This window comes from Rana temporaria, chromosome 6 (genome assembly GCF_905171775.1).
Source record: "Rana temporaria chromosome 6, aRanTem1.1, whole genome shotgun sequence".
Taxonomy (NCBI): domain Eukaryota; kingdom Metazoa; phylum Chordata; class Amphibia; order Anura; family Ranidae; genus Rana; species Rana temporaria.
In genome coordinates, this window is record NC_053494.1 from 73680134 (window position 1) to 73696979 (window position 16846).

Below are 16846 nucleotides of genomic sequence, written 5' to 3' on the forward strand. Positions count from 1 at the left end.
AATAGGACGAATGCACTCCTTCGTTGGTACAATGAACAGATTGGAGTGAAACTCCTGACATCGATCCTGTACTAGGACAGGGATAACCACCCCGCGTTCCAGCAGGTCCGAGGAGCCGGTAGTAGCTGGAGGTTGGAGGGAAAAAATCTGTTTGGTGGGCAAGATAGGAGCTCTATCTTGTATCCTAGCAAAAATTGGAAAGAACGAAAAACTGGACAGCCGCACTCCAAAATCACTTAAAAAAGGGATGTCTTTTATTTCAACTGTACATACAGTCACTGCAAACCAACAACATTCAGTATGGCCGACGCGTTTCGCACTGGCAGTCAGTGCTTAGTCATGGCTAGAGAGGTTCACACTACAGAAAAAATATATACTAAAAACATACAATCATGTGGTAAAAAACCCGCCTATGGCAGGGCGGAATTAATTAAGAAAATCAAGCAGTACATCAAAACAGCTGAAAATGGGTCAGAAACTCCCTCAGGTGTAACATCTTGAAAAGGAAAAGAAAGAAGTGAAAGAACACACATATTTATAGAAAGACACCTGTGTATGTCAAAATTATACAGAAATACCTATAAAAATGTCTATAAAAAATCTCAAAATTAATCTACAATACGTATGCATGAGTATCAAAATTTTAAAGAAACAAGCAATGTGTTATGTATACAAAATAGGACACCAAATTGGTGTTCTTATCATTAAACCATATTGTATGGATTGTTGAGGCCAGCTAGTTGATGTTCCCAATGTTGACATATAGGCATAAATAGACTGTAAAGTGAACGAATCAAGAAATAAATAAAGAAAATTATGATAACCATGTGAGGCATACCGACATAAAATATTACAAATGTGATATGGATCCATAAAACCTACAGTGTTCACTTAGTGAAATATATTAAATTCATTTATTTATTAAATTTATTTTATAAGTGTGGGTCATTTTGGTTCGCATGCTCATTGACAAGTGCCTAATATTATAGGCTAATCATGCTATGCTTAAAAAATGGCCGAGAAGAGTGCTCAATCGAAATTCAATAATGAGTGAAACATTTAGATATGTAAAGAAAAATTCAATATAAATAAAATTGTATAGACATGAATATGGATAAGCTACATACATGTGGCAATAACATCTTAAAGAGTGCTTGACTTAATCATATATGCCCGTGATATGCACAGTAATGGTAATCTTACTGCTTGTGTAAATAGTGATCTAGCATGAAAGTCTAAGGTCAAGTGCTATAGAGTGCAATCAAACTTATTAAGTATTATCCGTTTAATGGTCTAATTAGTGTATATCAATATGTACATAATCAAAAAGCTGGCCCTGCTCTGAAGGAACAAACCAACAGACGCATGCATATGTTTATTGGACTATAGCCCGGTTATAGTACTGCATAAAAGACCTTGTATGTGTGAATGAAAAATGTAAACCGATTCCACAGCTAGAGAAAAGGAGCATCCCAGAGTGTTATGAAGTTCATGTGTATCGCTGGGACGAGTGTTGGCGAAAATTCTGACAAGTGTGGATCATGATCCTGCATGAAAGTCTGGTGTCAGTCACCATTTTTAAACATGGAAAACCCGAAACCGACAAACTGCTGGACCCTGTAAAAAACAGGCCCAGCACACTGGTTAAATGAACAAGTGCGCAAAGTGACCCGAAAGCCTGTTACAACAATGCAACGCCTGGTTGCGAACATGAAAGAAATCAGCAGGTATCAATGTACATGGGATAGTGTCTCGTTAGCCATGCGATAAAACCGGTATAACATGCAGTTCTAAAAAACAAGAAAAAAGAAAAAAATGAAAAACAAAATTTAATAGAGTAGATCTGAAAATTATTATTATATAGATGATGTGTGTAATGAGGGAGAATGAAGTAAAGACCCATATGAATACAGGGTTTGTGATATAGATTGTATTGAAGAGTGTGTGCTTCATAATGAGGCACAATTTGAACCCGGGAGTGGGGGTGTCCATCAGGTAAACATATCAGATTTGCTAAATGTTAAAACAGGATGCACAGATTATATTAATGAAGGTGGAACTAAATAATATGTTACTAATAACGGTAGTAGTGGAGCTAGTATGGGTAGAGGTGGCTCAAGAGTAAGATAGAGATTAAAGCCCTGAAAAAGCCAGAGCTTATGTGTACCGTTATATCAAAGCATAGCCCCAATCCAGCCACGAAACCGGAATTTAAAATATTAATAGATGCAAAACCTGTAAAGTAACCTGGCGGACTCCCCCATGCAGAACCCTCGTATCCTGTAGGGCAACGGCCCACAAGGGAACCTAGACAAGGTGAAATGTAGAACTTGTGAAAAATCGCGCTAGAGCCCCTATGATAACCAGCCTATTTGTGAACCTATATACATGATGGGTGAGCAATGCATTATGAATGAAAATAATATCAATATTCAATTAAAGGTATCGCACTGACGACCCATATAGTGGCCCATCTACTAGTAAGTCAAGATACACAGTAGGTGAGCGGCGAGTAAATGACTAGAAAAATCATCAATTGGGGCTGTCATTAATCACTGAGAACTAGTTACAAAACCGAAAAATCGAAGAAACGAAAAGACAAAAAAATGTGGGATGCTCCCAGAAGAGAGCAATGTGATGTTAGATAAGGAACATTAGTTAGCCGAGATAGTAGAGGAGATGGAAAAAATGTGTGTGTCCCAGGCAGAGGGGGGAGGGTGGGGGGGTACATTCAATCATGGGTACCAATGGGTGTAGATACTGTCCCTTAATAGGAGCTGGTAAAGTTGTGCGATCATGTTCTAGTGGTAGAAACTTCAACATCAAGCAATATATCAATTGCAACACGAAGTTTGTGGTTTATGTCATTACCTGTAACATCTGCCATGTCCAATATGTGGGTAGGACTATCAGGAGACTACGGGACAGACTTAGTGACCATCTGTACGACATTGAGAAAAACCATTATACCAATGTGGCCAAACATTGGAACAATGTACATGGTAAAAACATCTCTAGTTTGTCCATACAAGGCATGGAAAGAGTTACGTGTCCGGCCAGAGGGGGTGACAAATTCAAACTTCTATGTAAACGAGAGGTATTCTGGATATTTCACGTCAATTCCAGACAGCCTCTGGGCCTCAACTTTGATTGGGATGTTTCCCATTTCCATGATTGAATGTACCCCGCCACCCTACCCCCTCTGCCTGGGACACAAATTTTTTCCATCTCCTCTACTATCTCGGCTAACTAATGTTCCTTATCTAACATCACATTGCTCTCTTCTGGGAGCATCCCACATTTTTTTGTCTTTTCGTTTCTTCGATTTTTCGGTTTTGTAACTAGTTCTCAGTGATTAATGACAGCCCCAATTGATGATTTTTCTAGTCATTTACTTAGTCAGGTAAGCAATATCTATGCACTTATACTTTATATTGGTTCTCAGGTGGGGCTCCCCAGGGCAACCCCCACCTCAGCAGTCTAGGGAGGAGGGAAGGAGGGGAGAAGGGAAATATATAGCCCTTTACTCACCTCTCCAGGGATGCCCGGCTCTGTTGTTTTGCGAAGCAAGGTAGTAGCACTTACCCTCCTGTGGTTTTATGCTGGAAGCATCCTGGACAGTGCATCTTCTGCATGGTAACGGAGATGACTGTCGGCCAGGCAACTGCGACTCGGCCCTGCAGACCGGTATGCAAGCCCTGGAGCGTATAGCTCACCGGCCACCCGTAGAGCGACGGGCATGTCGCGGCACGCGCTCGATGGCCGAAACTGGGAAGAATACAAGGATCCAAGATCCAGCCTGTCGCCCAGTCGGCGGTTGAAAAAAAAAGATCACAGGAAAAAAAAAAAATCCAGCATCTTGAACTAACAGCCTCCAAGCCATGGGCCTAAAGGGGGCCATGTCTTCTCCTGAAACTAGGCAGAAAAAAACTGATCTGCGAGATGCAGAGAGAGGGGTTACACCCAGAGGGCCCGCCCCCTGGTCGGGGCTATAGGGTGTGTATGATAAGTTAACCTTTTAGATACGTTTCTTCCTAGTCAACTCCTAATGGAAGGCTAATACCCACTAAGTCAAGATTAAGGCTGTGTCCGTCCATGAATGAAAGAGAAAGATTGTATTTTATTATTAGTGAGCGAATGAACGATGATTCATATGACCAATTATTGTGCCCACAAACATGAAACGACATCTTGAACTGTACTACATGAAAGAAAAAGCACATGCAGCACCATGATATTAATACTAATCTCAAGTACACAGGAAAATGACTTACTTTTTCTAATGACTCTTGTAATCTTCTGGTATTGCTCCGGCTCCCTCAATTTTATGTCAGACCATCTTTTGCGAAGCTGTTCCTTGGATCTGCACACCCCAAATTTGTGGTACAGACTTTTGACGACTTTGGGCCTTCACCTTATTTGGGTATTTGTATGGGCCATGTTTAGCATCATAATCCTCCTTCCTCAATATAGTCACCATTTCCACCATATCCTCAAACGCCATGTTTGTGGCCTTGTATCTACGGGATCTGGTGTGTGGTTCCGCCTGGGTTCGCTCCTGGCTTGAGGTTGCCACTTGCCGAGTCTCTGCCATGTTGTCTTGCACTAGAAAACTGAGAAGGGGCGGGAAAAGTACTCGAACGAACGTCAGGGGCGGGGAGAACACGCAGAGCTTCACGCATGCGCAGTGTATATAAAGGGATACCGCATGGGTCAAAACGAGGTTCAGTGTGTGGAAGAAGGCGGAAGGAACGAACGTGTACAACGATGGTACGTAACATGATTTTTGACTTTATTGATCAGTGGCTGAGTTTGTGGCCTATATATGGTGAGAAAGTTTATTAGTAGAGGCTTGACTTGACCATGTGTTTTTATTAAAAATAGAGAGTTTACTAGTGAGTAGGCAGGGACATTTAAAAAAACAATAACATGTTCTAATTAACAAGGGACACTAACCTCCTTGTGGGTAAATTATACTAAATAATAATGGTGTTGTGGTAACTTGACACACTCAAAAAAAAAAAAAAAACAATGGAAAGCAGTCTAAAATATTATCCAATTAATAACCAAAAAAGAAGATCTACATTAAAAGATTTAAAATATGCATAAAACAATAATATTCATGAGATAACAATAAATAATAAAGTAACAAGCTTGTCATAACTATGTGACAATATCAGCAGCAAAAGATTTGGATTAGTGTAGCATTAAAAAGAAGAAAAGAATGTGCTGCATTACACGATGCAATAATTTACAACAAAACAAATGTGCTATCTCCATTACGAACGCTAGTTTTACCAGAACGAGCACTCCCGACTCATAACTTGCTTCTGAGCATGCATGGGTTTTTCACATCGTTAAAGCCCACACACGACCATTATTTACAAACCGAAAAACGACAATGTTAAAAACGTTGTGAAAAAATAGAGCATGTTCGAAAGAATTTTGGGCCGTTTTTCAGAACCCGAAGAATGCTCTGAAGCCTACACACAATTGTTTTTAATGACATATAAAAAACCGTCATTTTTTAGAACGCGAAAAACGGTCGTGGGTAAGCAGCATTAGAATACATTTTCTGTTCTAACTGTAATGTACATCATTGAGATGAAAACGGGAACATGAATTATCAGGGTGGAAACAGATGTTTTACTAACGATGTCTTGTGTCTTTTCGTGATAACATATAGGAACTCCCTCCTAGCCCCCACTTTATCGTTTTTACAACTGCATAAATTCTTTGTACATGCTCAATAAAACAGACAACTTTTGAAACACTTAGCAACTGTTTCTGTGTGTTTTCAATGGGTGTCTCTCAGATCTGACGAGTCACTGACGGTTATCCTGCATTACCTGGGTGGTTATATTACCTGTCCCCCTTCAGACATGACCAGCTTTGGCCATATCTGCAAAAAAGACCCTCATGCATGGGGCCTAATCTCCTCTTTCTACTCACAATTATTAGACCCACCACTACACACATCAATACACTACATTAAAAAATGGGAATCCGATTTGGGCCTCCAACTGGACACCATTGACTGGTCCAATATCTGGGCCTCCACAAAATTGGCTTTGCAGAATGTCGTAGCCTCTGAAATGAATTACAAAGTAATTACCAAATATCTACCGTTATATTCCCCTGCTTGTTTCCGAGGATGTCCAGGTGAAGGCACACACCTACAGTACATATCTGGTGGAGTTGTCCACCAGTTCAATCATATTGGACAGATATCTTTCATATCCTTTCCACCCTTACTGGTAACACCATAGCCCCTGACATAAACCCTCTAAATAAGAAGCCTCCCGATATAACCTATCTTCAGTTCAAGTTACTCTTACAGATAACAACCGCTGCAAAGTAAACCATCACAAAGGCCTGAAAAAACCCACGCCTCACAGTCCTGGAAACAAAGAATAGAGTTACCAGAGCCACGATTCATGCCAAAATAGAAGCAGTTGTCCTAGACAGGGTCCAAAAATTTGAACACCTTTGGAAACCTCGGGTCGACCATTATCTGCGCCCTGACTTTGACAATGCCCTACTACTACCCTGAATAACCATACTGACTTTGCTTACCCATAGAGACTAGATCCCCAAACCCAATCCCCTCCTCCCAGTGAAAACCCCCTCTTTTTTTCGCTGTGTCCCTCATATTCTCTTTCCGAGATGCCTTCCTCCTCTTTCTCTATTCCCCCTTCTCACCTTCTCTCTCCATCTTTTTTCTCCCCCTCTCTTTAGCTCTTCTCTCCTGGAGGTAAACTTGTCAGCTCTAACCGACCTCAATTCTCATTTTGTTGAAGCTAGGCATCTCTTTTTTTTTCACTTTCTTCTTTTTTATTTAGAAATTTTGCTCTTGTGGTACACACTGTGGTACCAGGGCCGATCCTAGGCAGGGTGCACAGGGTGCATTGCACACAGGCGCCTGCAGAGTTGGGGGCTCCGAACATCTAACAGACTCTCTAACAGAAGCCCTCTCGGTGTCCATCAGAGGCCCCCCTCCAGGTCCCAATAAAGTACTCTGCTTCTCTTCCTGTATTTTGTTTATTGTTAAGAGATCATGTAAGGATCCCAGGTTAATGAAGACTTTGTGGGGGAGCATTTCTGTGGTTGAGACATTGCCATAGATACATTTGTAAAGGGGAGGAGTTGGTAAAATGACGACGCCCATGCGGTGGCGCCAGAAATATTTATGCACCCAGGATCGGCCCTGGTAGTTACAGTCAAATACAAAAGTATGCATTAAAAAGAAACATATTTAATTACATTTCCATAAAACCTTATTTTTATTATCAACTGTGTCATCTGTGTATTGTTTCTAGTTTTCCCTTTCCTTTAACCCTCCCCCTGCCATCACCCTATTTGTTTCCTCTTGTGACAAGCTTTCATATTTCTTCTGCCCACCTACTTCTCCGGGGTCCAGTGCATGTACTTTTACCTTCTCTTTCCCCCCTTCTCTAATTTCCACCTTACCCCTCTATATTCCCTATCTCCAGAGCCTTTCTATTACCAATTGGGGTAATGCGAGACTGGCATCCTCCAGCCATGGTTGCCATATAAGTTCAAATTTGCTCGCTTCTCCCCTACAGCTATATGACAATCTTTGTCTTAAGAGTAGGGAATTTACATATTGGGTCCACTGCCTCCCTGTGCCATACAATATCGTGCAATACGTTTTCTTGCCAGGTACAGTAATCTAGTTATCATAAGGTATTTTCCTTTTGGGAATAGCTCGACGTCTATAGCCCCTAGTAGATACACCAGAGGCTCTAAGGGGACTGGTACCTGAGCCAATCTATTTATACACTGGGAGATTTCTTCCCAGTACCGGTGTAATTTTGGACATCTCCATATCAGATGTATAAAATCCCCCCGGTGTATTTTACACTTTGGGCATTGGGGGGAATCCCTTCCTCCCTACCTATACATTTGTAGTGGTGTTCTATATGCTCTGTGCAAAATAAATAGTTGTGATAATCTATGTGACGCAGATACCGATACTACCGGAATAGATTCTAAGGCTCTATCCCACTGGTTTTGATCTATATCCCCTATATCTTCTACCCAATTGCTACGGCATCTCAGGGAGGTATGATCATGCACCGTCGCTAGCAGTTTCATATAGATTTTTGATATTAGTCCTCTCCGGTTCTCTGTTCCAAGGACTTCCTTTATCAGGGGTGGTAACCCTATTACTAATGATTGTGTTTTTTGTTGTGCCTGCAAAGCGTGTTGAATTTGGAGATATTGATAAAACCCCCTTGGGCTTAACTGAAATCCCTGACACAATTGTTCTTATGTTTTTAATACCTCCCCCTCATATAATTGTGCAAAAAAATAGATCACTTTCTCTTTCCATGAAGTAACTTCCCGTAGTTTCTGTAGCTCTGGGTATCTTGGACTGTGCCATATTGGCGTGAAAGGCATCACCCCTGTTATCCCCAACATTTTCCGAATCTCGCCCCATACTCTTTTAAAAAGAGTACAAGTTGGGCAGAGTGTGGCAAACTAGGCAAACCCATTTCCAGGTGGGATGCTGCCTCTAATGTGGGAACAGATGTAATCACCAACTTACATATGGGGTCCTCACTCATTTCCCGCCCCCATCCTGCCAGATGCTGGAATTGAGAAGCTAAAAAATACATTTTAGGGTGAGGGACTGCCAGACCTCCTCTATCTTTTCTGTACTGAAGGGTGGCTAAACTTATCCTAGCTACCTTCTTCTTCCAAATCAGATCCATCATCAATGTAGCAATTTGTTTAAACCATTTATTTGTAATCCATATGGGTGAATTGTGGAATATGTATAGGAGCTGTGGTGCCCATACCATTTTTATTAGGTTTGCTCGTCCTACCACTGACAATGGGAGTTTGCACCAACTGTTACATTTCTCCTTCTGTCTATCCAGCAGAGGGCCCAAGTTCAGCCGTAGATACTCGGCCAGGTCTGGGGATACCACAACTCTTAAATACTTAAAACTGTTGGTTATCATAATCTGTTCTGCTCCAACTGGCAGGGGTTCTCTTATTTTGTCTATAGGCATTAAAATTGATTTAGACCAATTAATAACAAAACCCGAGAAGCTTCCGAAATCCCTTATTTTCCCCATCACTGCCCTCAATGAAGCAGCCGTATCACCTAGATAAATAAGCGCGCCATCCGCGTACAGCGATATTTTATCTTCCCTCTGTCCCCTACGGAACCACACCACCTCCGTGGCGGTGCAGATCAGTATGGCCAGAGGCTCGACCGCCAGTGCGAACAGCAACGGGGACAATGGACACCCTTTCCGGGTCCCTCTATGTAAATCGGATACAGGCAAGAGTTTGTTATTTACACAAAGTCTGGCTCTGGGTTTGGAGTACAATACCTTTACCCATTCTATAAACTTGCTCCCTAGTCCAAATCTTGCCTTTATCTCTAGGAGGTAGGGCCACTCCACACTATCGAATGCCTTTGCAGCATCTAGTGACTCAGGGCCATATTCTGAGAGAAGTTACGATGGAGTATCTCAGGATACTCCATCGTATCTCTCTTTTTTGGCCCGTGTATCTATGCGACTGATTCTTAGAATCATTTTCGCATAGATACACTTAAGATCCGCCATGTGTAAGTCACTTACACTGTCGGATCTTAAATGTAATTACGCCGCCCGCCGCTAGATGGCATTTACGTGAAGGTCTCATTTGTTTATGCAAATTAGCCTGCTACGCCGATTCCCGATTTTGCGTCGCGTACCCGTCGCTAACGTCGTTTGCGTAAGCGGAAACTTACTCCTGCTATATGAGGAGTAAGTTTCCGCATGTCCCACGTAGGCCATGTTACGGATAGCGTCGGGTCCGCGTCGTGTTTTTCCGTCGGCTACGTCGTTTCCCTAAGTCGTTCTTGAATACGACTTTACGTCAATGACGCACACGTCGGCGTCATTGACGTTTTCCGCCGAGAACTGGAGCATGCGTACTGGGCTTTTTTAAGCCCGGCGCATGCGCAGTTACTTAGAATCGGGGGCGCGCTTAATTTGAATAGAAGCCGCCCCCTTGAAGATACGCGTGGCTACGCCGGGCCATTTACACTCCGCCGCCCCAAACTACGGAGCAAGTGTTTGGGGAATACAGCACTTGCTCCTGTAGTTTGGGGCGGCGGAGTGTAAATGCCTTACGCGCCGCCCGCGGACATTTACAGAGAATATGGGCCAGAATGGCCCTACCTCCGGGTTGTTCACCGTCACCTGCATATTCATATATAGTTGCCTAATATTATCTCCAGTGGAACGATTGGATATAAAACCAGACTGGTCCGGGTGGACCAGTTTGTTAATTACCCGCGATAACCTCATGGCCAGAATTTTAGCCAGGAGCTTAACATCAGCATTTAATAGGGATATCGGCCGATAGGAGTCCAACAAGAGCCTATCTTTTCCCGGCTTTAATAGTACTATAATTATTGCCTCCTGCATACTATCTGGCAGGGTACCTGTCTCAGCTACCTCTTGCAAAGCATGTAATAAAGGTGGTAAGAGGATTTTCCCATAATAGGAGTATACCTCTACCGGTATACCATCTGGTCCTAAGAATTTATGAAGTGGGGCCCCATCCAGGGCTTCCTTCAGCTCATTTAGGGTTATGGGTAAATTCAGCATTTCCCTATCTACCTCTGATAGTTGTGGGAACTGGCAGGTTTGTAGGAACAAAGCCATGTCCGATGGACTATGGCTTGCTTTGGCAGTGTATAGGTCCTTATAAAATTGTTGAAAGTCCTTTAAAATATCTACCCCATGAGTATGCATCTCCCCCGTTTTAGCCTTTATTGCCAAAATATTAGATGATTCCCGCTGCTCCCTAGCTATAAGGGCAAGAAGTCGGCCCGTATTTTTCCCCTCCTCTAAATAACTTTGCTGTTGGAAGTATCTACTCTTCTCCGCTGCGGACGGCAGAAGAGAGTTATAAAAGGATTGGGCTTTTCCAAGCGTCGTGTTTGGCTTGGGAGGGGTCTGCTACCAATGCCTGTTCTATAACCTTGAGTTCGTCGCAAACCCTATTCTCCCATTCCCTGGAGCGAGTTTTAATATCAGAAATCTCTTTAATAAGATATCCCCTCAGAAATGCCTTAAGTGTATCCCACACCATCCCTGCACTAGTGGATCCCCTATTGAAATGTAAAAACTCCCGTACTGCCTCTCCTATTCCATCAAATGGAGGAAACAAGGTCAGCCCGTATGGGTTTATTTTCCACAACGGGCCGATGTAACAGACACGTCAAGCCGCACCCAAAATGGTGAATAATCTGATATTAGACATGGTTCATAGGCCGAATCTTCTACCCGCTGCATTAACACCTCATTTCCCAGACCTAGATCTATACGGGAGAGACCATCATACGTGGTAGAATGGCATGAGTAGCATCTATCATCTACATGCCTCTCACGCCAGACATTATGAAGTCCTATTTCCGAGAGCAGAGAGGCGAAGGTCGTTTTGAAGGTTATCTGCCTCGCCACTCTAGATGAAAAAGATATTCTGTCCAAGCCCCTATCCAGAGTATTATTGAAATCTCCCAATGCTAATACCGGTACATCCGGGGATGAGGCCATAAATTGCGCTAAATTTGTAAGTGGTGCGGCTGTAAACGGTGGAGGAACATATATTGAAGCAATAATACACATTAAACCATTCAATTTACAAAGCAAGAAAACAGATCTGCCCTCTCCGTCCACCTGCTGTTGAATACATTCAAAAGTAACATTGGCAGAGACCATCACACTTACACCATTAAGTGGTATTGCGCTATATTATTTACGTGAATTTAGCAGGTGGACCGAGTCGGGCTGCATATGTGTTTCCTGCAGGCATATTACCTCAGGTTTCATTTTATCAACATATTTAAACATTGCATTTCTTTTAACCTTATCCCCCAGACCCCTTACATTCCATGTCATTAATACTATGCCCTTATTATTCCTAATAACCGTTCCCACTGACATAAAGACAGTTACATATACACCCATAAGCAATAAGCCATAGAATTTTTACCCACCTAGGTAACCTACCCCTGTAAAACTTCTCTATAAAAAACATTTCCCTACAAAATCCGCTACTCTTCTCACCACTCCCATATAAAAAAACGTTCCTCTTCTAGTGAACCTGTGTTTCCTGTGCATCCTGTGCAAAGAGAAAATATAATTAACCTTTTTCCCTTAATTATTTGTGGTGTGGCTTCATCTCCCCCCCCCTCCCTCCTCCCTCCCCTCCCCACTCTCCCGCCCAACAGGGCCTACCCTGGGGGCAATAACCTCTACTCTCCACTCGTCCCCTCTTCCCTACTCTTCACTTTTCATCCCTTTGAACCCTTATTCTGGGGCCCTTCAAGCCCCCCACCCCCCCCCCCACACACCTCCTTTAGTGCCCAAAAAGTGTTTTTGGCGTGTTTTTCCAACTGTGCCTATTATTAAATCAAACCTCCCCCTTCCTATGTTATTATTCTACTTTATCTCGTACAAAAAAGGAGGGGGGGAGGTCCCAGTAGTCTCTTGATCTGTGGTACTTAAGATTATATGTCCCTCTCTTATTGTCTACCAACCAGTTTTCTACACTTGCTGGTGAATCAAAAAATAGTGTATCATCTGGTGTAGTTACTCGTAGGCAAGCAGGGTATAGCCAATGCGTATGTCATCTTATGCTGCTGAAGAGTTTGTTTTAATCGGTCTAAAGGTCTTTGTCTCTGAAGGTCTGGGGAGAAGTCCTGATAAAATGCCCCTTTGTAGGGGGCTTGCCTGGCGCGTTCTATGGGGGACTCGTTTGATACAAAAAAAAGATGAAAATATGTAGCCCCAAATGTCTCCCTAAGCCGTCCCTCCAGGAATACTACCGGGTCAGCTCCCTCACTCCGTTCAGGCATGCCTATTACTCTGATGTTCCTTCTGCGATTTCTGTTCTCGAATTTGTCGATTTTAGAGGCCTGTTTATCCATTTGTTTCTTCAGTTCCATGACTTCTTTTTGAAGCAGGATTAGGATGTCCTCCGCTGCACTCACTCTCTCTTCCAAAGCTGCAGTTCTTTCTACTGTCTCCCTCACCTTCCCTCCCATTGAGACTAGTTCTTCTTTAATGCCCTTCAGCTGCATATCCATGCCAGTCACCATTTCCTTACATGCGTTCATAGCATGCAAGAGATCCCTCAATGTAGGCTCTCCTTCGCCTCCCACCAAGCTACCTTCCATGCTCGCCTCAACTATATTGGGAGGACTTATAGTTGCGGTAACTGTGCTAGAATTTCCTACCCCCCTGGCACTTTTATATTTACTTTTTTAGAACTTGATGCCATCACCAGACTTCCTTGCACTTGAGTATTACCTTGGCTTTTTCTTGCCGTCAAAGGTCCTGGTTGGGCCACCTGTTGAAGTTTTGCAGGTGACAGTGTAGTACGAGCAAATCTTTCCAATTTCGCTGCTGCTGCTACTGCAGCTGCCTTCGCTTGGTTCTTTGCTGCCCTCGTTATCTGGGCTCCTTCCTGAGGTAGCTGGGGTAACTGATGCTGGGGATGTGTTGTCTTTCCGGGCACATCTGGATTTTGATCTGATGGCTGTACACACCATCAGATCAAAATCCCAGCGGAAAACATCCGCGGTGACGTGGCCGCGCCGTCGCCGCGACGATGACGCGGCGACGTGCGCGACCCTGGAAGGTAAATACTTCCACGCATGCGTCGAATCACTTTGACACATGCGAGGGATGGGGATCGGGCGGACTTATCCGGTGAGTCTGTACAGACGACCGGATAAGTCCGAAGGACAGGATTCCAGCGGATAGATTTCTTAGCATGCTAAGAAATTTTTATCCGCTGGAAATCCGTCGGCTGGATTTTTATCCGCTGGAAAATGTCCGCTCGGGCCTACACACGACCGGATCTGTCCGCTGGAACTGATCCGCGGATAAATCCCAGCGGACAGATCCGGTCCTGTGTACGGGGCCTAAGAGTCTTGAATTCTCAATGGGAGCAATACACTCAGAGGCAGCCGCCTCTATTGCTTAAAGGCAAGGAACCGTAGAATAAGAAAGAAAAAAGGAAAATAGGTAAGAAAAACACCTGGATACTTTTTCTCTTTTTGTGTTTTAAAGATTTTCTCCTTGCAAGTCACATTCCTGCAATCTGCTTTTGCCTCAGCAGGGTGCAGCAGAGTTCACTGGCTCTCTCACTGCTCAGCTAGCTCCAGCTCTGATTGTTGTCCCGTCCTGCTGCAATCTTGCGAGACTTCCGACAGGGGTCCCACATGGCTCACACGGCTCTGTACTCCGCTCCTCCACATCTAGCAGCACACCTGGACCCCCTGCACCGCCACGCAACACACATCCATCCACGGCACCCGGCGGTCTCCCGCAAGGTAAGCCGCCAGTCCTTCCACACAGCTCCCCAGCGGGGACAGGATCCCTGCGCGCAGGGCAATCCCACTGTGCCACAAGATCTCTGGGTCTCACAGCATTCAATGGGGGAGTAACTAATAGATAGTACAGTGGCCGGCTGTAGCGACGCCAAAAAGGCAGGGTAAAGAGAGGAAAGGAACATGGGGTTTATAACAGCTCAAGCCCAGGCAAGGCACGCTGTTCCCGCATAATCTCGGGCAGAGATGGGGGTATGGAGTGGAGGAACTCACTCGCTCACTCCATCATTCTCACACCGCTCCAATGTCCGGCCACGCCCCCATCTGCTTTTGCACTGAAGCTAGGCATCTCTGTCAGACCATAATCTCCCCAAGTCCAGATCCATGAATGCTCACAGGCCCATCACACAATCTAACCTATATGAGGACACCCAAACATCTGGTTCCTGGTAAACCTCCAGGCGACTTCATCAGGAGTCACCAATAATCAACCAAGGTTCTCAGAGACCGGAACAGTTCCTAGACCACACCTAACCATAATCCCTTGCTTATCATTTACATGGCCTGCATTGTGTAGTCATATGTTGCTTTATCTTACTTTGCCAATACTTTCTGTATGTTTTGTTGCACAGGGCTGCGTCCCTACCTCTTCATTGAGTTACTACTCTACCATTACCCCCCCCCCCCCATCCAGGGAAAAATGTCTTTCAGTTGTATTCTGTTGAGCTTTCTTTTATCTTCAATAAAAAAGTTGAACAAAAAAACATATTAAAAAGTGTAATCAATTTCTAGACTGAAGGGAAAAAAAACATGCACAATGCACCAAAAACTTTGATACATGAGAATTTTTTTTTAAAATACAGATAGAGTTTACCTTAGAGCAGAGGAAAAGTATAACATTTTCTAGGACACTAGCCAAAAACTGCTGCATGATGGTTAGGGTTAAGTTATATGAGAAAAATGTTATGGCGGTGGGACAAAGAGGTGTCCCAAAGTAGCAATAAGGAGGGTCAGCCACGGTATATGATATAGAAAAATCGCTGAATATCAACAGGAGGTGGAGGGGAAAGATGATGGCTGGAATGGCCATAATACATGGAGTCCAGTCCCCCTCCAAAGTTAGCATGTAGAAAGATGCTGAATCAGCATATGGAGAAAATGTCCTTTTGGGAACTGTTCTTGGAACTTTCCTTTAGAACTCTCTCTCACACTATCTTTTTATCCTTTTTTCCTGTCGTTTAATCACTTTAATATGAACTGTCACCACAAGATGGCCCCTGAATGAAAATTTGATGTAATCAACACTGATTGGACACTTGTTCCTTTAAAAAGACGAAGATAATTTACGTCATACGTCCAGACAAATCGCACGGTCACGTGTATGAAATGCATTGACTTAGGCAGCGCCAACTCCGCCCCACACTCTACCATGCGTTCCAGCCACAGTGCGAGTTAATGCTGATGTTAATGACTGAACAAACTTGCTTCACATCCACCTATGGGCCACCGTAGCCAGCAAACCTGACCCCTGACCGGATGTTTAGAGCATTGATGCTCTACACTAGACTGCTGTTACAACACGCTGATGAACCCCATCAGTGTCCATCCATATGCTGATTCAGCATCTCTCTACAGGCTAATTTTGGAGGGGACTGGACTACATGTATTATAGCCATTACGGCCATCATCCTGGATTGGTGAGAGCCATGGGTCAAACAACAACTTCTCTCCCCCCATCTTCAGTGGATTTACTATAATTGTGTACTGCTTGATATATTACATTTGGCCAAGGGACACTGCTGTTGACCTACGCATATATAATATGCTCAAAAACCAGTTTATCCCTATATGACCAGCTTGAATTACATACCATTCATCCAGTGACCCTTCACTCCATGCTATATACTCACGGGTTGGAAAGGCAGTATATGGAAGTCATTTAAAGTCAGCAGATCCACATTGCAACTTAGGCTACGGATTCCCTTCATAGTTCTATGTGTTTGACCTACCTGTTGATGCAACTTCCCTACACAGTAATCGCATTAGCCTGATATATGGACATGCAGCATGTGTAGTTTTGATACTTTTAACTACAGGATCAAGTTCTAATACCGGTTCAATTATACATGGCAATATTCTTTGTTCTCTTTCCCATAGCTAGTTTATGCATGTGTATGTATGTGTATGTATGTGTGGGGCCCTGATATTTGTGCCATATTGTGACAACGTTGTCCTTTTTCTTTGTATGTGCTTTATACTGTTGGGTATACAGGTGGATGCTTTCCACTAGTCATGTTGTCACGATATCCTAAGTGGATTTATTTTACATTTGTAACTTTATTAAAGTGATTTTTTCTATATTATATACCATGGCTGACCCTCCTTATTGCTATTTTGGGACACCTTTTTGTCCCACCGCCATTCTTTTTTTTTCATATTGATTTGTTTGAGCTTTGGAGGTATCCCGTCAAATTG

General features: G+C 43.4%; 1 protein-coding gene across 1 annotated transcript in view; it reads right to left on the reverse strand.

Moving 5' to 3' along the window:
* SNX29 (sorting nexin 29) overlaps positions 1 to 16846 on the reverse strand; it is a 1289390-nt gene that overhangs the window by 940376 nt on the left and 332168 nt on the right. The window lies entirely within an intron of this gene.